This window comes from Zalophus californianus, chromosome 5 (assembly GCF_009762305.2).
Source record: "Zalophus californianus isolate mZalCal1 chromosome 5, mZalCal1.pri.v2, whole genome shotgun sequence".
NCBI classification, from domain to species: domain Eukaryota; kingdom Metazoa; phylum Chordata; class Mammalia; order Carnivora; family Otariidae; genus Zalophus; species Zalophus californianus.
Window position 1 is genome coordinate 44,274,549 of NC_045599.1, and position 23,049 is coordinate 44,297,597.

A 23,049-nucleotide genomic window follows, 5' to 3' on the forward strand; every position below is an offset into this window, starting at 1 on the left:
ACTGAATTTTTTGCATTTCCCCAAGCCCACTATGTTCTCTCTTATCCCCAGTCACTTGCATGTGATATTCCATCTGATACTTTCTTTCGCCGCCCACCACCCTTCCCTTGGTTATTTTCTCATACCCTTTATTTCTCTGGTCAGGTAACTTTCTTTAGGAGACCACTCTCTCTGACTCTCTCTCCCTTGTTCTCATAACCCTAGCTAGATGTCCTTCTTGTGTGTTTCTATAGTGTCCTGAACTTAGATGCTTCCTCTTGCACTTATTACCCTATAATACTGTTCTGATTACATTGTGGCTGACTCTAGAGGGGTCCCAATCAAAAGCCATTTCTCCTTCTAATTAGACCCTTAATACGATTCAAATATCCACACACCATTGCATGTACGTAACAGTGAGGCGAGTCTCAGACCCAGCTCCCATGAGGGAAACCCGACTGTCCCAACTAATCATGGAGGTATCATTTCTGCGGTAGTAATTGGTTAGGACATGTGATACAATTCTGAAAAATGAGACGTTGAAGAGAAGTCAGACACAGGAAGTATGTTTGGGAAACATGTTTTTTCATCTTAAAAGAAGACTTAAAAAGAAAGATTTTTTTTTTTAAACCTCTCATAATTATCTGAATTTTGATAGCTACAACTGTGACAGACGTCTTGAGATCATGGGGGAACAAGCCAAAAAAAAAAAAAAAAATCACCAGTACTTGAGGGTGGCAAAAATTAACGAAGGACAGGACTTTGATAATGTCATTGAATTAGAGTGACTTGAGTTTCCCACTTCGGGCTTATGTTTTAAGCCAGTTGAGTTACAGTTTTCTGTTATAGCTAAAAAGATTCTAACACTTGTCTATCTTCCTCACTGCACTGATATTAATAACAATCCGTGCTTGTATATAGGAACTGTAAAAGAACAAAGAATTAAAAAAAAAAAATCTTGGAAGGCTGCACGGCCTGATGACAGCTGAAAAGGAAAACATTATTAATGTGGTACCATGTAGAGAATTGGAGTCAGCGTTTGAGGAAAAGGCTGTAGAAGTCAACTGATTTATCCCCTGGGCCAGAAAATAAAATGAAACTGTGATAGCCCTTTGAAAAGCTGAGTATGAAATGATCACAGGGATCATGCTGTAGCAAATTCAGAAGCCTAGAGAAATGTCACCTAGCTTTTCTGTTCTGCTTCCTGCCTTTCTCTTTCTTTCTCAGGCCAGCTCTGGTTTTACTTCGAAAGCTGACAAATGTAAAAGAGGAAAGCCTCCCCCAACATATTCACCTAAGCTTTGAGCAAAGATCCAAGAAAAGGTCAAGGTGACAGCCAAACCCACAATTACATTAGCTTTTTGTGGACTGAACATCGAATAATGCAGTAGCCTCTACTGCTGCAGAATTTCTCATTAGAAACAGGAATTTGAAGAATAGCGAGAAAGAGAAAACCTCGATTTTTGGTCTATAAATCTCTAAAAATAATTGGCAAGCTTAGATTCCTCTGACGGATAACTTCTTCCTACTTTCTTTCTTCTTCTTTTTTTTTTTTCATTTACTATGAAGTGCTAAGCACGGAGGGCCTATACAGCAGTCTGTTAAACAGTAGCATCCTGCTATTTCTCCATAATAAAACTAATTGTCCATTTTCAGAAGGAAGTGAAAAATAATGATAGTAATGATAACTAAGATTATTGTCTGATCACATTTAAAAAATTAGTTAACAATTTAAGCTTCTACTAGTGCTGCAAAGGAAACTGTATACTTAAGGATAGTCACTTGTAAAATGAGACAATTTGTAAAAGGGACAAGTTCCCTCTTCTTTGAAAGTTTGGTAGAAGTTGTAGGTAGAATGATCTGAGTCAATACTTTCGACGATTGGTTTATTTACTAATTTGGAGGGGGTGGTTAAAATGGTACTGATTCAATTTCTCTAATGGTTACAGGTCATTCTAATTTTTTTTTTATCTTGTTGAGTCAGTTAGGTAGAATTTTACTTTTGGGCCTTTACATTAAAATCAAACTTTAAAAATAAGAAATAATAAAAAAAACTGTAGCTTTAAAAAAGCATAGTAATCTTACCCCTGTGATACTAGAGCTATATTGTCTCATAGGGTAGCCCCAAGCCACATGGACCTACCTATGAAGTACTTGAAATATGGCTAGTCCAAACTGATATTGTCAAAAGTATAATATATACTCTGGATTTTGAGAACTTAGTACAAAAAAATTTAACATAGCCAATTAACAATTTTTATATTGATTACATCTTGAAATTATATTCTGGATATATGCAGTTAAATAAAGTACATTCTAAAATTAATTTCACTTTTTTGAACCCTTTAAAGGTGGCTATTAAAAAATTAAAATTGCGGTATGCATTATATATATTTTTAAAAGATTTGATTTATTTATTTGACACAGGGAGAGAGAATTAGAGAGGGAAGCGGGGGGAGTGGCAGAGAGAGAAGCAAGCTTCCCGCCGAGCAGGGAGCCCGATGCGGGGCTCGATCCCAGGACCCTGGGATCATGACCTGAGCTGAAGGCAGACGCTTAACGACTGAGCCACCCAGGCGCCCTGCATTATATTTTCATTCGGTAATACTGTTCTAGGACATTCATCAGCTCCTCTCCCATGATGCTCTGCACCGTAGATACTGACATAGGTGTAATCTCTAAAACACATCATGATGATGAAAACAGTATCCTCCCAAATAGATGTGTGTTCTTGGAAAATTCATACAATTTGCCTGGGTTCTCCGCTGCGTCATCTCTTAAAAATAAAAGGGCTATATGAGATGATTCTTAAATTCCATGAAATATATGATCTTCGTATATTTCATGAATTCATAAGTTCCTGACTAGATACCAAGGCAGGGGGATACAGTTCATAGGATAACCCATTTCAGCTTAACAAGTATTTCTGGAGCATCTACCATGTGTCCGGTCCTGTGATAAGCTAATTTTACATCTAAACATTTCCCATTATATTTAGCACTATTCTTCACTCTTGGTAACTCTTAGAGAAATATTAATGAATGAATAAATACATTATTATGCTGCCCTGTCTTACATGTTAATACAGAAAGGAAAAATTTACATGCATACACCCTGATACTCCAAGAAACTGGCTGTAAATGAAATATCAAAAAAAAGTTTTTTGAAAAACTGAGTTGTGATTCTTAGCAGAGAAGCTCAAGTGCTCATACAACTGAATGGTTTCTGAACCTCACAGCTAAAAATGCCTTGCTCCTTCTGAAAAATGGAAAATGCATTTTGATTGTACATAAAGAGCACTTCAATTTTACCTGCCTTTGTCCTCTTCGAGGCTTGCCTGGGTCAATAATTAGCAACACAGCTTCTGGGGCTGAGTGAAGGAAGGGAATGATAAACGAGTGCAAATGAGCTACCTTAAAAAAGCAATAGCAAAAAGCAAGAGAGCACTTGAGACTTGTCCTTTCAAGGTGTTCACATTAGCTGGCCAAGAAATGAAAATTAATAAGCCGGAACCAAGCTATGTGCACTTAACTTGACCTAGCCCACCGTTAACATAATGTGTTTTCACCTTCTACTTTAGTGAGAACTAAAATTATCTAAAATTATTCTAAATGTTTCTCACAAAATTGTTCACCGGTTTTGTTAGGATTCTTAAACTTCTCACTTTTTTTTTTTTTTCAAACTATAAGACAAAGAAATGAGGGAACAGTATGACATTCTGGAAAAAGGGCTGTAGATTGAGAGCCAGGAAATCTGATTTCTGGTCTTAGAACTGCTACAAACTTGTGATGTGAAGCTGAACAAACTGTTTAATCTTTCTGATGTTTCTTCATTTGCAAAAAGAGGATAAAGCCCTATGCATTCTAAAGACTAATGAGGGGATCAAATGAGATAACCATAAGGAGAAACATTTAACAATACATAAATGTACTACAAATGTAAACTATTTTATGTATGATCATCAGAGAAGTTTCTTATGAGCTAAAATCTGGTAATATTACATGTGCTCCTAGATCCAAAGGAGAAGACAAAGAAGAAATATAAATAACAGAAAAACCTTATGTCTACTATTAGAAATAGCACAATAGTCATAAACCAATATTTTAAAAGCATATGGTACAGCAGTCAATTGTATAGACTTGGAGACAGACCAGTAAGATCTGAGGTCTGACTGCCGTTTCCTAGCTGTGGCTGTGTGATTCGGAACACACCACTTCATCTCTCTATTCCTTAGTTTTCACATCTGTAAAATGGGGGTAATCATAGTTACATACCTCATATGTTTATTGTTAAGAATAAAGTACTTACTATATATAAAACATTAGAATGGTGTTGGCATATAGTAGGTATTACATACGTGTAGCTGCTTTTTAGGAGTTCATTCTATGATGCTTTAAACACTAGGCTAACCTAGCTGGGCATTTGTCTCACATTGTTTGAAAAAGTGCACAGATTTCCCACGTGCACAGCAGATGGTGGAAGTATCGCCAGGGCGTGTTGTAGAACAAAGGAAAGTGACTTCAATACTCAGTTCACAAATCGACAGCCTAGATGAGCTACACGTTCTAGATGCCTGCAGTAGGTGGGAAAACAACGCTATCTCATGTGGGACCTTGTAAAATTGGTGGCTCTCTTTATTTTTACATTCTCCTCAGGTACTGAAATAATGACTAAAAGTTATCTTGTACTTGCATTGTGATTTCAAAAATCACATTCACATCCATCACATCATTAGAACCTCAGGGCAATTAAAGGTCAACAATGAACTCACTTTCACCGGCACATAGCTCTTTGAGGAATCGAGTCAATTGAATACTTGCACAGGAGAAAACAGGTGGGCTCTGTGCCAGACACTTTCTGGCAGCTCGTAAGCCTGAGCTTTTCATCTGAGCCAAGTGCAGGCCTGGAAGGATGCAAAGGGGCAGCTCACCTGCTCATCAGATCTTGCTGCCGCTGTACTGTGGCGGGGCCACACTTTCCACAAGCAGCTCTCTGTCAATAGGTGAATCACTGACTGCATCTTCCTCTAAAGGAAGGACATTTTGAATGCTTTACCAAGTTCAAGAATGGGAGGCAGAGAAGACTGACCAGTTGGGGACTTCCTTTAGGATTTTCCCTTTGGCTACACCCAGTGGCCTCATTCCATCTGTTGGATTCAAAGGTGATTTTCCATGAGACTATACCTACTGGAAGGGAAAGTCTTGGGCTGTTACTTATCTCATTTGACAACTGTTACATCAGCATTGTTGACTTAGAGCCCCAAGATGAGGCAAATATGGCAGACTTCCATGCCAATGTTTTCATGGAGTCATACCTTAAGAAACCTCCCTAGAGAAAAGCATTGACATAAACCATTTTGGAAGGCCCAGGTTAAATCTAATCAGAATGCTTGCTTCATAAGTAAATTGTTCTCAGAAATTACACTGTCTGACCAAGTTTCTCTCTTTTGTCTAAACACTTAATTGAAATCCTTAAATATATCTTGACAATGAAATGTACTAAACACAGGTTAATGTTTCATCATGAAACACAGCGTAATTCTGGAGGTCCAAGATTTGGATTAACAATCATAAGACTTTAGGTATTGAATGTATAAAATTGAGCACATCTGTATTCACTCAGGAACAAAACAAGGTGGTTCTAAAAATTCTTTCATCATCTTGTGTTCTTTGATTTTGGTCCTTCCTCCTATGATTTGAACTTAACACCTTTAAGGGTTAAACAAGAACGTAAAAGAATGTAAAACACCTAAAGGCAATTACACATTTTCTACTTTTTCAGAATCTTTCCCCCAACACCTAGAGCACTGCTTAAAATACAGTAGTTATTAAAAAATATTTATAAAGACGCAGCTAACATTGTCTTCTTCGCGCGACTCTCCCCGTGGGTTCTCTCTGGGCACAATGGCAACTCTTAAGGAAAAACTGATTGCACCAGTTGCAGAAGAAGAGGCAACCATCCCAAACAATAAGATCACTGTAGTGGGTGTTGGACAAGTTGGTATGGCGTGTGCCATCAGCATTCTGGGAAAGTCTCTGGCTGATGAACTTGCCCTTGTGGATGTTTTAGAAGATAAACTCAAAGGAGAAATGATGGATCTGCAACATGGGAGCTTATTTCTTCAGACACCTAAAATTGTGGAGGATAAAGATTACTCTGTGACTGCCAATTCTAAGATTGTGGTGGTGACTGCAGGAGTCCGCCAGCAGGAAGGGGAGAGCCGGCTCAATCTGGTGCAGAGGAATGTTAATGTCCTCAAATTCATTATTCCGCAGATAGTCAAGTACAGTCCTGATTGTATCATAATTGTGGTTTCCAACCCAGTGGATATTCTCACATATGTTACCTGGAAACTAAGTGGACTACCCAAGCACCGTGTAATTGGAAGTGGGTGTAATCTGGATTCTGCTAGATTTCGCTATCTCATGGCTGAAAAACTTGGCATTCATCCCAGCAGCCGCCATGGATGGATTTTGGGAGAACATGGCAATTCAAGTGTGGCTGTGTGGAGTGGAATGAATGTGGCAGGCGTTTCTCTTCAGGAACTGAATCCAGAAATGGGAACAGACAACGACAGTGACAATTGGAAGGAAGTGCATAAGATGGTTGTGGAAAGTGCCTACGAAGTCATCAAGCTAAAAGGATATACCAACTGGGCTATTGGATTAAGTGTGGCTGATCTCATTGAATCCATGTAGAAAAATCTATCCAGGATTCATCCAGTGTCAACAATGGTGAAGGGGATGTATGGCATTGAGAACGAAGTCTTCCTGAGCCTTCCATGTATCCTGAACGCTCGGGGCTTAACCAGTGTGATCAACCAGAAGCTGAAGGATGATGAGGTTGCCCAGCTCAAGAAAGTGCAGATACCTTGTGGGACATCCAGAAAGACCTAAAAGATCTGTGACTTCTGGCTTCTAGGCTGTAGACATTTAAAACTATGATGTGATTAACTGTGAGCCTTTAGTTTTTCATCCATATACATGGATCACAGTTTGCTTTTATCTTCCTAAATATGTGAATCTGGGCTCACAAAATCAAAGCCCATGCTTGCTTTAATGCTTGCAATATGAGCCCTTGAACAAATAAAATTAACTATTGCAGTGCGAAAAAAAAATTTATAAAATAAACAGCTATCTCAGAAGTTTGGGTCATTCGAACCACACTAACATTTTTATTTATCTATAGACATTAAGGGGAATTGATCACTATTAAATAACAGCAGCGAAAATGTTTTCGTTTGCAGGAACTTAATGCTAAATTGCACAAAGTCAAAAAGTAATCTACAAATTAATTACAGAGCATTATTAAATGAGTCAAAACCATTCTATAAATAAATAATGCAGTACTTTGCTAAAGGTTGTTGCTATTATGCGTAAGCCCTCAGGATGAAAACTAGGAGTCCTATTTTTAATATGTTCGTCACATTAATTAATGAACAATATAAACAATTCATGCAAGCACGTCAGCTAAGCTTCACTCTTGGGATCCAGTGGGACATTTTAGTAACAAGAGATAAAAGCAGGGAACACTCTTTTGACTTGGAAAGCTAATTCTAAATTCTTGATTTTCCCCAATGGGTAGGGTTTAAGCAAAATACGGCACAGAAGTGAAATATATAATCAAAGCCAACTTTCCCTTAGTAAGGGAAATATGATCCTTTCACTATTTTGAGACGATTTGGATGCCGTCTCCCAACTGGCCACAGGCAACCTCTTCTGTGTGGTACTCACGGCACCTCCTCTTGCACCATATGCTCTCTTGCAGAAGGAGGGGGAGTGTGTCTCAATGTTTCCCACTCCCCACTAATGCCAATTAAAATCTATTCTCAGGAAAGAATCTAATCTCACATATTCATACTTGTATGAATTCAAATCATCATTTGACCTTTCCATGAAGCATTTGCCTTTTTGGTCTTACCAAAATATAAAAGCTTTAGGTTTTTTTTTTTTTTTCTCCTTTTCAAAAGAAATTTTAAGCATTAGACATCAGAAAGATAAGGTTGCTTAGTTGGTTTATTTGGTTTTAAAATCAAAGAGCTTTGTCTGTCACTGAAATGATATATAAAGAAATTCAGTGATAACTGTTTCAGCTATTTAAAAGGAACTGTACAGTTCATTTTTTGGTGGTTCGGGCTCTGGCACTTTGTTTATACTCAATACTGGCTTACTTGGCCATCTCATCAGTTTCTGAATGTCTGACACACATTTCTGACTTCTTGATGGATGCCTCTACCATAAGGATCCAGCACCTTCTGAATGGAAACACAGCTGAAACCATATCCATCTTTTTCTTCTACCAACCCAGTGTCCTTTTGGACTTGCCTATTTCCCAGTCTTTACAGCTCAGTCACGACTGACCTTTTATCCCCATGCCCCACTGCATTAGTTGTGAATTTCAGGGATGTTCTACCTACAGAATACGTCCAGAAACTTCCTTTGTTCTAATTTTACTTCCACGAGTTTAGTTTATTATCTCACTACTTTTTTTTTTTTTAACAAAAGTAAAATTTGCTCATTGTATTAGTTTGCTAGGGCTGCCATAACAAATAGCACACACTCTGTGGCCTATACAACAGAAATTTATTTTCTTCCAGGTCTGGAGGCTAGAAGTCCACGATCAAGGTGTAGACAGGATTGGTTTCTTCTGGAGGCCACTCTCCTTGTCTTGTAGGTGGTCATCTCCCTTTAATCTTCACAAAGTCTCTGTGCCTGTCTGTGTTCTAATCTCTTAAGGACACCAGTTACATGGGTGTTATATGGGTTAGGTTATATGGGTTATATGGGTCCTTCTTATAAGGACACCAGTTACATGGGTTAGGGTCTACCCAGATGACCTCATTTTTTACCTTAAACATGTCTTTAAAGGCCCTATCTCCAAATATAATCACATTCTGAGGTACTGGAGTTAGGACCTCAACATGAATTTTAGGAGAACACAATTCAGTCTGTAACACTCATATGTTTCCTGTGGCACATGCCCTCATCCCAGAATGTTGTAGTTCTCCCTTATCCACGGGAGATATGTTTCAAGACTCCCCGTGGATGTGTGAAACTGCAGAGAGTACTGAACCCTATATATCCTGTTGTTTTCTTTTTTTTTTTAAAGATTTTATTTATTTATTTATTTGAGAGAGAGAATGAGAGAGAGAGAGAGAGAGAGAGAGAGCATGAGAGGGGGGAGGGTCAGAGGGAGAAGGAGACTCCCCGCTGAGCAGGGAGCCCGATGCGGGACTCGATCCCGGGACTCCAGGATCATGACCTGAGCCGAAGGCAGTTGCTTAACCAACTGAGCGACCCAGGCGCCCCTATCCTGTTGTTTTCTATATATGCATACCTATGAGAAAATTTAATTTAAACATTAGGCACAGTAAGAGATGAACAACAATAACTCGTAATAGAACAGTTATAACAAGCTAACCATAATAAAAGTGATGTGAAGGTGGTCTTTCTTTCCCTCTAAAACATCTTATCATACTGTACTCTGTGGTCACGTGAGATGGTAAAATGCCTATGTGAGGAGATGTCGTGAGGGGAATGACGTGGGTATTGTGACGTAGCGTTAGGCGGCTACTGACCTTCTGAAGATATGTCAGAAGGAGGATCATCTGCTTCTGGACTGTGGTTGGCTGTGGTAATGGCAACCGTGGGTTAGGGAGGATTACACTAATATTTTTTCCCAGGACCATTTTGATAGTCTTTAGAAAAACCGTGTTCTGCACCATAGACACATCTTTTTAAACAAAGCACCGCTCAGGGCTCCTGGGTGGCTCAGTCATTAAGTGTCTGCCTTCGGCTCAGGTCACGATCCCAGGGTCCTGGGATCGAGCCCCGTGTCCGGCTCCCTGCTCCACGGGAAGCCTGCTTCTCCCTCTCCCACTCCCCCTGCTTGTGTTCCCTCTCTCGCTGTCTCTCTCTGTCAAATAAATAAATAAAACCTTTAAAAAAAAATAAACAAAGTACTGCTCTTCAGAATGTCCCGTGTTAATTTCCTCATTTCCTCATTTCAGGACTTCTACAATTCAAATTTCCATCTTCCAAGTTTTCTTTCCTATGATTCCAGTAAAACACAGTCACTCTCGATTACTCACACACAGACCTCTATATCCCATGTCTGCTGCTTCCACCCATTTTCTAGGAGTGGCATCATTCTGCAAGACTCTGATCGAATGCTCGCATACTTTAGCATAACCCTTCTCAAACTTATACACACCCTTCAAACAACAATTGTTCCCAGTTCCTTGAGCCACAGCCCATCTATTCGACCTTGTCCTATTTCATTTATCATTCTCTGCCAGTTTCCTCACTCCCCAAATCCTAAGTACTCCTTTAGCAGAAGACTTGTTGCAACATGGGTACTGAATAAACCATTGATTGAGTTGATGAAAGCCAGTTTATTCACCATCATTTGTTTCAGGGGATAATATGATTAAAATGTCCCAAGCAATTATTATTTATTCTTGTGTTCATCCTATAGACAGGGCATAAATCATGGTTGATGACTAAGAGACAGCAATGGTTATTTTGGTTGATTGTTTTTCTCCTGCAAATAACAAATTTTTCACCTTAAATAATTACAGATTGGTAATGTTATATCTTTCCATTTATTTTTATAAATTTATATACTTCACCAAGATATTTTTGGTGTTATTTGTGAAAACTAGGAGAAATACTCTTATTTTCTACACTACGGGTTAGAGAACCTTAGGATCCATGACTGACTGGCTTACCTAAAGTTTTATTAAGATCTGGTGTCAAGGCACTTTTTGATGAATCCTAGTTGATTTTCCATCGTACTTCACTCTTTCCAAGGGTTACGTTGCATTTGGCACGAAGATTTTAGCTCTTCTCTATCCTCTTGTCCTTGAGAAAGCTTAACAAATTAACTTAAGGCTTTGAAAACAATATATGAATATAGAGCAAATGTGTCCATGATAGTCTTGTTCGTATAGCCTTTTCCATCTCCCAATCATCCTTGCTGCACTTATTATAGAGACTAGAGAGTAAATATTAACTTTCCGATTTCCTTCCCATTAGAGATGGCCATATGGTATGGTTCTGGCTAATGGGCTATAAGCTGAAATCTTTTAAGGGCTTTGAGGAAGGCTTTTGTGTTTCTGATAAATGGAATAGAAACAACTAGAGCTGCCTCTCTCCTCCCCAGTCCTCTTCTTTCTCCTCATCACCACATGTAACACCAACATGGTGTCTGTAGTCGCACTAGCATCTTGCCGTCGTGAAGAACAACCAAGAAAACTGCATAGACGTTGGCCTTCTGCACTTGGTGCTAACATCATAAACAGCTGAAATGCCTCCAGTGGTCACTTCATCAAAAGCAACGCCTATCTCTTCAAGCCATTGTAGGTCCTGGTATCTCATTACTTACAGCCAAAAATATTTAAAACGAATACAACAAAGTTAGTAGTTCGAGTTTTTCTTCTATGGCCACAGAATGTGCTTCCTAATCAAAATCCAGTTACAAACCCACAAATTCAGTTCCCTAGGTAAAAAGGAGGCAAGGGAAAGTGAGCTGGCTGTTTTCACATAAATTGCTCACCAGTAAGGGAATCTCTGTTACCCTCTTCCCTCAGGGATTATTGCTATTTTTTCTACATATTGGAAGACAAGGAAAGAGCTACATTAAAAATTAGATGGAAAGGAGGAACTTTGTGAGTTATTCATTGATAGCCTTCATGCAAGCATTATTATCATCTGCTTCTCGTTAGTGAAGGAGGCATAGAATGGTATAGAATTTTGTTGTCCCTCTGTTTCTGTTTTGTTTTTACATTCCCCATACAGAATCCCTCATAACTGTGGGGGCGCCTTGGTGGTTCAGTTAAGCATCTGACTCTTAATTTCAGCTCAGGTCTCGATCTCAGGGTCATGAGTTCAAGACCCATGTTGGGCTCCACTCTGGGCATGGTGCCTACTCGGAAAAAAAAAAAAAAAAGAATACCTCATAACTGATCCAGAGCTGACAAGAATATCATTCACTTCTTTTTTTTTTTTTTTAAGATTTTATTTATTTATTTGAGAGAGAGAAAGCACGAGAGGGAAGAGGGTCAGAGGGAGAAGCAGACTCCCCGCTGAGCAGGGAGCCCGATGTGGGACTCGATCCCGGGACTCCAGGATCATGACCTGAGCCGAAGGCAGTCGCCCAACCAACTGAGCCACCCAGGCGCCCAATATCATTCACTTCTAAAAGAAATTCAGGAAGCTCAGTGTGCCTCTCCTGAGCTCATTTTTAAAACAATTAAAATCAGCTGTTATAATGCTGTTTTTTAGGGTTCAGATTTTGTTAATTTATGTGACCTGAGGCATTGTTCATTTTTATGGAGAGATTTTGGTTCCAGTTCTGCCAAGTCCTAAAGAGTTCTAATTAAAGACTCCTTAGGGAGTTTTTCCTTCATCTGCTGGATTCGAGATTTTTTACTCAATAACCTGCTAAGATTATTTCTGGTGGAGATCGTTTATCTTTAATTTTAATGCCTTAACTGTTTTTTACACACATCCTGAAACCCAAGGACAGTAATCTCATTAAGAAATACAAAACTGTATTTATAATATGTTAAAATGAAAACAATACATTGTTTAAGGATGTATGCAAATTGTTAAACCTGCAGGTCTTGTTTATGCTGAACCAAAGCTGAAAAGTAATATTGCTGCTTATCTGAATAATAGATACCCTCACATGTTTAATGCTACTTATAGTTCTCTTTCAGGGACAAAACTTAAACATAAAATGCACAGAATCATTATTATGCCTCTGAGCAGTTTCAAATTGAATTGTGTCCTTTCTCCATACGTCTGATAGCCTTTTAAGACTGGTAACTTGTCTGACAAAAGCCGCTTAACGTAAGGAATGAGAGGAAACAAGTGGGAGGAGCTGACCTGGAGGACTTTCCTTGAAGCTGTGTTTGCATAGTAAGCACGTTGGTTGCAAGGTATTTACATTTTTATGTTGGTTGTCAGCACACTGGGAAAACCAGTGCCTTCCAGCAACTCCTTCATACCACCGCTGTTTGACCGAGGTTAACAGGGAGGAGAGCAGAACTGTATGAACACAGTTGTATAATAACATTAATGCGGCTCTCCCCTTATTCCTTGAAACAAACCTCTTCTTATATTTTATCAATTACATTGTACATATATCGTCTATGGAAGAGATAAACCGGTGAATCAGTCACTCCTTAGTAAAAATAATGGAAATCACCTGGCACTTCCCACCTCTTCCTGAAAGTTACTGGTACGTGTTTTTTCCCTTTTCTAAAACACTCTTTCTTCTGTTTTTCCCTTGGCTAGTTCCTATTCACCCTTCATTTCTCAGCTTTTATATTATTTTCTCCCATAAGCTCTGATTTTCCAACCCCATATTAACTGGTTTTCCCCTTTATAGTATCTTTTGGGCTTTTTACTTCCCCTTTGATATGCTTTATCTGATTATGCATTTAATTTTGGTATGACAAGTTTAATGTTTGTCCTCCCTACTCATTGGTCAGGCTTGTGAGGGCAGAGACCATACCTGTTTTATTCACAAATGTTTTCTCAGAGCCCAGCCCCGGCCAGGATAATATAAGTGCTCTATACGCTTAATCAACAGTAAAGGGCTCAGATTGCCTTCCTGGACTGAGAGCATGGGAACCAGCCCTGAATAACAGCAACAGTAGGAGTCTTCAGAGAGTAGAACACCCATTTTGCAGAGGAGAAACCTGCGAAGACTGGAAGGTGGCCAGACTCTGGAACTAAGGAGGAAGAGAAGGAAGAATTGCATTTTTTTCACAGTCTTGCTCAGGGTCATGGTGGTGGCTAATCATCTTTGTTACTCAAGAAACATATACTTTTTGCCTCTATGGGGGGGGGGGGTGGTCAGTGCTTAGTGATTGTAAATGGAGTTGAACCATACAACATGCATTCATCAATTTTACCCAAAGATCAACTTAAAGAAAGACACAAGTAGAATAATAATGAGAGCTTTTTTTGTTGTTTTCTTTCTTTTTACAGATTCTGTGGTACCTCTACAAGTGTCTCCCTCTCAGGGATGAAAGAAGAATTGCTTCTTTAGCACCTACCTTTCTGTGTGACGGGGGAAATGCCTGAAAGTAGAAACGGGAAAAACTAGATGGTAGCAGACTGCTTTGGTCTTATCATAAGCTTCCCATACCCTTATTAATGAACAGAGAGGAGCAGGCTTACAATCGATGCAGTATTCACATAAACCATAGAAATAGCTCAAAAGATTCCAAAAATAAATTCTGAAGCCACTCCCTGCCATTTGGAACAAGGATGGTTTGGAATGTTCCCCATCTCTGTAATTCTGAGAAAAATGGTCTAGACTAGACGGTCTATGACTATATTCAGATGATCCCAATTCATAAAATGAGAACAGAAGAGAACCGGCCTCTGTAACAGTGACACCACTGGGAGAACAAATTGGCTCAAGAAGCAATAAAACAACCGGGAAGGCACCCTAAGGTAATCAATTTTGCTGTATCGCTTTCTGCTGTGACTCTGAAGAAAGCTAATTTAGTTTCTGAAAGTAGTATCTTGCTGCCTGGAATTGGTACCCACAAGCTTCAAATAAACTCTGCCATGAACTGTAAGCTGCCCTTGACAGAAAGAAGGGCACACTCAGCTGCCAGCCACCAGGGAAGGTATAATTTCACAAAGCCAGACAGCCAGGGAAAGCGATCCTCAGAGGGAACCCTTGCAGGGAAAAAAAACTTTACATTTCTTTTTGCCTCTCCATCAGTAACCTCAACAGAGCTATTTTTGGATTATTTCTCTTTATCCCTATTTCTGGCTATTATCATATTTTTTGAAAATGTATTTTTGGTGCTTGTTGTCAGATGCAGGTACAGTCCATAAGAGTTTAATTGCAGAACGAGGCATCCCAGGTTCAAACCTCAGCTACCTAGCTCCTCATGAGCCAGCAGGCCCCTTACCCACATGACTTCCGTTTTCAGAGCCGTTAACAAAAAGTATGTGTGCAATAATAATGCCCACCTCTCAGAACTGTTGTGAGAATTAGTCAAATGACCACTGAAAATGCCCAGCACAAGGCCAGGCCTATAAAATGGACTTAATACATCGAAATCTTGTTCCCTTTAATTTTTTTGGCCTTCTCTCCTTCCTGTTTTTTTCCATCTTCAGCGTATCAGCCTCACTAGTAGATGATTATCTGGCATGCCCGCCAAACCTGCTGCCCACAGAGAAGTCCTGTGTGCCTGACGCAGGATGCAGCTCCATTAGGGATTTAGTCTGTGCACTCAGTGCTCAGTTCATGTCAGCATGCAAGTGCTCCTGAGAGGAAAAAAAAAAAAGCACTAATTCGTGTCTAATGATTTATTTACACTTTGAAGTCTTCTTCACTTGTTTACAACTTACTGTCAGCAGATTCTGCTAAGGAATATACAGGAAGAACAGCTTTGAGGACATGGAGGTGTGCAGGGGGCACAGAGGGGAAGAAGGGAGAGGGGGCTGTCAAAAGCAAGCTGCCTGCATCAGTTGCTCTTTTGAAACCACCCACCCCACCCCCGCCCAATTCCTGGGTAAATCAAACAGGCATGCTTTTTTAAACTGTCTACTGTTAGTTTCCATGTTTTAATGACCAAAATATTTAGGTGTAATATTTGTGAATGGCACTGTTTCATTTTCACAGGTGATGTTTTACAGAGTCAACCAAAAACTAATCCTCAATCCTGCCTGTTCCAGTAATCTGATCCATTCCTGAAAGCTCTTCTAGGTTAGGATTCTTTGAAACTATTTCAGAGATTGGTACATTAACATTGTATTAGTTCTAGGACGCCGGGGTGGCTCAGTCGGTTCAGTGTCTGCCTTCGGCTCAGGTCGTGATCCCAGGGTCCTGGGATCGAGCCCCGCATCAGGCTCCCTGCTTGGCGGGGAGCCTGCTTCTCTCCCTCTGCCTGCCGCTTCCCCTGTTTGTGCTCTCTCTCTGACAAATAAATAAAATCTTAAGAAAAAACACTGTATTAGTTCTAGGGGTAGTTATATTAAAAATTAAAAACAAACTGGGGACAATAAATTGTATGTATTTTAAATATATGGATCTAAAAAATAGGAATCTTATCTTTAAAAATCTAGCAGCCTATCTAAAGTTGGAGTGGGAATCTAGAATGTCCTACATTGAGATAGCACCCAGAAAGATGCTATTAAAGTGAAATGTCTTCCCTTTTGTTAAAGAGTACTAGTTGACAGTTATCTTCCAATTATTTTTAGAGTAAGTTGCACCTATATGAGGCAAGCACATCAATGACTGGATGCTTTAAGGGTTTACAGGTTTTAAGAGCCTCATTTTCTCCATCCTTAAGATGTAGCTCATCTTTATTATATATTTGAAGTGGGCATAAAATCTATGTTAAGTTTTGCATGATTTATGCTAAATATTTTCCTGACACTTGCTGACTGTATTTAATGCGTTCGACAGGAATTTTGTTAAAGTTACATATCAAGCAATACTGTCACTAAAGAAAAATTTTTAAAATTCTAAAATGCTGTTAAAAGGGCACTTCTAATCATCAAGCAAATTAATTTTAATATTCTGAGAAGTAAACAGAAAAGTATGAATTTCATTTGTTCGTAGGTGTGTATTGAGAATGACTTCAGAAGTTATGGTAGACTACTATTCTTTGAATAAAAAGAAAATATAAGAGGTGTAGGACCCTTAGAATCCAAGTTACTCTCTTCAAGTATAATCACAGACTTGGTGAATGAGTTTAGCCAAAGTTAATTATTTTGTTTCCTAAACAGTATCTTGAAAAAAATATCACCTATATAAACTTCTCTTAACCCTGAATACAGAAGTGTTGACTTGCCAAAAAAAGAGGTAATAGCCATTATTCATTCTCTATTCATTTTTATAATACAGGGAACATTTCAAACAAGTTGCAGTTTTGCCAGAACAGAATTTAGTAGCCAAGAGCCTATTGTCATTTGCAATTATTATTACCCCTTTTATAGTCTCTTAATGGAGCTACTGGTATTTTTTAAAGGAATTAGTACCAGTAAAGGGAATTCATCAAGCCCTGTCTTTAATGATGATGGTTGCAAACAGCAGCAGCAGACGTAGTAACAGCTAATGTTTCTGGGGTACTCACCATATGTCAGGCACTATATTGAGCATTTTACAATACTATCTCACTAATTTCCACAGAAACCTTATGAGGTGGGTACTACCGTTATTTCCACTTACAGATGGGGACACTGAAGCCGAGAGCGGGTTCACAGCTAGTAAGTGAAGGAATCAGCTTGTAGGCAATAGCCCAAACCCGGTCTCACTCCAGAGACCAGGACTATGCGTCTCTTGGATGAACTCCATAGGACCTGCACATGATTCTACCAGAACATTCAAAATGATTTCATAAGGTCATTTTTTTTCTGCCTCTAAAGTGATTCTTAGGCAATTCTGAGAGGACATGGAGAAATTTTAAGAGATCACAGGATGATTAGCTTAAATCTAGGAATGGCATGAGAATCCTCCATCTTCTGGACTCTCTTACCTACCACCTCCATTCCCATCTTCATTCACGTTACACAACACATTACTGTAAACTACTTTTTTTTGGTAGTGGGGAGGGATGTTGTGAGGAAGAGTCATGGGAAATTTTATAGGTTAAAAATCAGGAGAACCACTGGTTTTATATATAATTTCACATGAATGTTTAAGACAATCTCTCAAGGATTCTTTAAGGTTCCATAATCTATGATGCCCACCAGCAAATGTTGTATCACATGATAAAACTTTATACTCCTATGGTATTTCACAAACAAACCTCATTTGACTCTCACAGAAAACCTCTGAGCTGATGCGGAAAGAGAAATATAGCCCTACTTCACAGAGACAAAGATAAGGATCAAGGCTACATGGTGCAGTACAAACAGGATCCAAAGCTAGCGTCTAGGTTCTTAACCCCAATCAGTCTTTCATGAGTGCAAAGGTGTTCTGCTGTATAATAGCCTATGGCTTGGTGAACACAGTCTTCTCAGTGAACTGCACTTTGCAGAAGGAAACCAAGGGCTCCGTAATCTCATGTCCTTGTTTAGTGTATCTCAGGATTCACTGAAGTGTCAAATCTAAAGAAGCTGGCTATCTCAAAAGAATGTCTGGTGAAGCAGGGCTGGAAGAATGCATGTCTTTAACTCTTGAAACTTGTTACCACTGAGTTTGTGTTCCTAAATTGTTTCTTTCTGGGAGGAAGCTGGAGGATCATGTTCTGAACCCAAGATAATCAAAGTCAGGTAGACAGGACAGGAATGTGACCAGGATACTAATCAGGAACTCCGTGGTAAGTATGCAGCTCCCAAGGTCCCAGAGACAGAAGTGCCTCTGAGAAATGCTCAATTTCCAAATATAGAAGAGCTAAGTAACAAGATTTTGCTTTTTGTTTGAACTCTTTCAAATTTCTCACTGCTGTAGGAACTCGACAACAGTCTGTTTTCATGATCCTTGATGGCATTTTTTGCACAATTTATAGAAAAATAGTCATAAAATGAAAAATAATGTAAACCAGGAAATACGTTATGAAACTTTTGTCATTAGGTAATCAGTACCAATTGTGGGGCCATTACATTTCTGATGGCAATGATGTATTTGTTATGTTGCCAATGCTTCTTCAAGTCCCAAGTTCTTACTTAGAAGTGTAATCTTATTAGAAGCAAACCCTACCCTATGTCCCCTGAAAACAGACTCCTAGACAGTGATGAGTCTAAATACAGCTTTCTTTGAATGTCTCTGGATCACACGCTATGGATATAATAACTAAGAAATGCATCCAAGTGTATTTTTAAATCCCAGGTTTGATTCTCTGATCAAGCTAGAAGGGAGCCATCTGAACATGACATGATATATCATCCTGAAGATTTTATATTTTCTCAAAGTCACCTTCACTTGTAATTCATAATTAAAAATCAACAGTGACAGATAATAGGAAGCAGCTGAATATATTTCAGCTTTTCCAAGTCTTGTTCTCGAGATGAGTTCTGGCATATACAGGTGATATGTGATATATAAATGCACGTGAAGGGGAAGAGGTGCTCTGTGGTAAAGTAAGTTTGAGAAAAAAATGTAACAAAGTTCAATAGATTTTCAGTACTTCCCAGTGCCTTTAATATACTAACAAATGGATAATGTTCCACAGGGAAACAGAATATGCAGCTTTTCTGAAAACTGTTGAGCATAAAAGCATTATTTTGCAGAGCAGTTCCAGGGACCAAGGTCTCAAGGCTATATTTTGTCACAGGAGCCTGGGAATCACACAGGTGTGGATTCCTAGTATAGCTCAACATTGCTGTGCAACCTTGAGAGAGTTAATGAAATACAGTAGCCCCTCCCTTTATTCGCAGTTTCTCCTTCTGCAGTTTCGGTTAGCTGTGGCCAACCACAGTCTGGAAGCAGACGATCCTCCTTCTGACATATATGCAGAAGGTCAGTAGTAACCTAATGCTACATCACAATGCCTACGTCATTCACCATTGACCTCACCTCATCCTGTCACATGGGCACTTTATCATCTCACACCATCACAAGAAGAAGGATGAGTACAGTACAATAATACACTTTGAGAGAGAGACCACATTCACATTACTTTTATTACGGTATATTGTCATAATTTCTCTATTTTATTGTTATTGTTGTTCATCTCTTACTGTGTCTAATTTACAAACTAAACTTCACCATAGGTATGTATTTATAGGAAAAAAAAAACCAGTATATACAGGGTATTGTACTATCTGTGGTTTCAGGCGTCCACTGGGGGTCTAGGAACATATCCCCCACAGATAAGAGGGGACTACTGTATTCTAAGCTTTGATGTCTTGAGGTTAAAAAAAAAGGTTATAAAATTAAAAAAATACTAGGGAAAACCACATTATATCCTCGACATTCAAATGCATCTAGGATCTTCACAAATCCCCAAATTTACTAATATCACCATAAGATACACTTTTCCCTTAGAAAATTGACTAAAATAAATACTCTCATTGCTGCTTTCACCCCATCACTTTATAGAAATGTTTTCAGTTCTCTTGCCTCTCATAGAATCTGACTTCCATTAACAGCTCTAGTTTGCTAAAGTTTCAATTCTCACTTGGTGAACAATTTTGCACTGACTGGAACACTATATGAAATATTCAAAATCTTTTTTGGGGGGAATACAAGCATATTGCCGACTATGGTGGACTTGTTCATAGAAGTTATTGTTATTTATCACTTTAAATTTCATACCTTCTATCATTTTTCTAAGAATTATTTTCTTAGCTGTTTTCTTTCTTGTCACTTCTGCCGAGATCGGGGCTATTCAATAGAAATATAATGTGAACCATGAATGGGGACCGTATCTGTAATTTTAAATTTTCTAAAAGCCACATTACAAAAAGTTTTTTAAAGACCAGGTGAAATTGGGGCGACTGGGTGGCTCAGTCGTTAAGTGTCTGCCTTCGGCTCAGGTCATGATCCCAGGGTCCTGGGATCAAGTCCCGCATCGGGCTCCCTGCTCAGCGGGAAGCCTGCTTCTCCCTCTCCCACTCCCCCTGCTTGTGTTCCTGCTCTCACTGTCTCTCTCTGTCAAATAAATAATAAAATCTTAAAAAAAAAAAGACCAGGTGAAATTAATTTTTTTAAAGATTTTATTTTTAAGTAATCTCTACACCCAACGGGGGGTTGGAACCCACAACCCCTAGATCGAGTCATACATTCTACTGGCTGAGCCAGTCAGGTGCCTCCCATGAAATTAATTTTAAAATAATATATTTTATTTAACCCAATATATGCAAAATATTATCACATACATGTAATCTTAATAAAAATTATTGAGATTTTTTTCACTTTTGTTCATACCAAGTATTTGAAATCTCTGCATTTTACACCTACAGTACATCTCAAATGGATTAGCCACAGTTCAAGTGCTCTGGGGCTAGTAGCTACCTTGTTGGACAGCCCAGGTCTAGATTAGCAATCAACTTTCTTTGGGGGCCGTTTTTCCACACAGATACAAAATACACTGATACACAGAGCTACTGCATCTGCAAGGAAGAATAGAGAAAGAGACTACCAATACTGTGATGTGGATACTGGGTGATCCATAGGCTCATTCCATAATAGTTAAGTACCTTACATCCACCGAAGAGCTTAGCTATACATGGGCTCCTATTACTACTTGACACGAAGCCCCAGAGTCCTTTATAATAGCTCAGTTTGCTAAAGCCAAGGGGTTTTTGTAACTGATTTGCAAGTAGAAAAAGCAGTAACAGTAATCTGAAATGTAAAAAAAATTAAATTCTGTAAATAAACACCATTTGCATACATAGCACCTGACTAGGTCCTGACATTCTGGAACAGTTATTAGATATAAGAAGTTCAATCTCCCAGGCTGTGGTATGTATGTATGTATGTACACAAGCACACACACATATCCAAACATACACATAAATGCACATAGGCGCATATGTATGTTTGGTATAAATCCCACTTTTTTATAAAAGAGTATTTATTTATTTATTTATTTGACAGAGAGAGAGAGAGAGAGAGAGAGAGAGAGAGAGCGCGCGCGCGCGCAAGGGAGCACAAGCAGGGAGAAGCAGAGGAAGAGGCAGAAGCAGACTCCCCACTGAGCAGGGGCTCGATCCCAGGACTCTGGGATCATGACTTGAGCCGAAGGCAGCCCCTTAACTGACTGAGCCACCCAGGCGCCCCTAAGTCCCACTTTTTAAGGGGTCGGTGGTTGTTGATTGTTATTTCTCTTTTTTTTAAATAACGGGCACTACAGAACAGAAGGCAGAGAATCATTCATGTTCCATAGACAAGCTTGCTATTCACACTTAAGCTTGCCTTCAATGGAAAGAAATACGCAGCTTATTCTTGCCAGTAATGATAATTACTGTAAACGGACTGCTTCTATATGTCACAGTGGTCTAAGGGTCATGCGAGCATTCTCTCAATACTGCAGTTAATGATGTATGTGCAGAGGCAACTGAACAGAGTCCCTTTAAGAAGCTTAATAAATGCCAAACAACCCATAAACGGAAACGATTTGAACTTAGGAATCTCTGCTCAGCCATGAAGCTAAACTATTCACTTTAAATGCATGATGTTCTAAACACTCTCTTTCTAGATACGATTTTTTATCTAACCTGAATTAGGTACTTATAAGCAATACTGATATTTCTTAGGACTTAAATATCTCTGAAGATCTTAATGGGAAAAAACTTTGTAAATACCTAGTTTTATACTGAGCATAACCTCTCATTTTATTCTATTAGAAGACCCATCCAGGAATAGGCTCAGCTTCTTTCCTTATCTCTGACAAATACCAGAATCTATAACATATGGTGCCTTTTCCTGGCATCATTTCTCCCAGTGCTTGCATTCATCTTTAATGTGATTATTTTGTGGTCTGCTGGCTCTTGAGATGATAGACACCTTCTCCTTTGAACTGTGAATTACCATATTTGGACTTGCTTCTTCATATGCTTTTTACTAGTCCCTTTCGTTTCTCTCATTTGTTAAACTGAAACATTAAAATGATCAAATTTATCCTAATAGTACCTCAATTTTTGTTTTGGAAATGCGACAGAGTTTAATTTACGAGTAGTTGCACATAAACTGGTTGAATCAACTAGACAAGTAAATAGCCCACTGATTTCACAGGAATCCAGCAACAGGGAGGTTTCTTTCTTGGAACACCAGAATATACAATATAAGGTAAAAAACCAGTCTTCATTTTCACAACTATCCTCTTGCTTGCACTTACCAGCATTCAAAAGAATAATTACTACTGTTCAGAAGAACAATGTTACCAATAGGGTCACTTTTGAAAGTCTGCCAAGCCCTGATTTAAGCAACATATATCAGAATTGAACATATAAAACTTGAGGCTTCATATGTCTAGCAGATTATACATCCCCATACATTGGTTGAATGAATGCTTGAATTGCATGTAAGCTTACAGGGACATTGAACTATTCATTGATCATTCTTTGATCTTTCCTGAACTTGGTGTTAGTATCAGGAATACCTGCTTGGTTATGAAGGAATATTTAGGCAAATACCCTGGGTCAT

At 38.9% G+C, this 23,049-nt stretch overlaps 1 protein-coding gene and 1 pseudogene across 11 annotated transcripts in view; one reads left to right on the forward strand and one right to left on the reverse strand.

The window, feature by feature from the left end:
• PDE4D (phosphodiesterase 4D) overlaps positions 1-23,049 on the reverse strand; it is a 1,508,086-nt gene that overhangs the window by 321,365 nt on the left and 1,163,672 nt on the right. The gene's annotated exons all lie outside the window — the stretch shown is intronic.
• LOC113928871 lies at positions 5,842-6,901 on the forward strand (annotated as a pseudogene).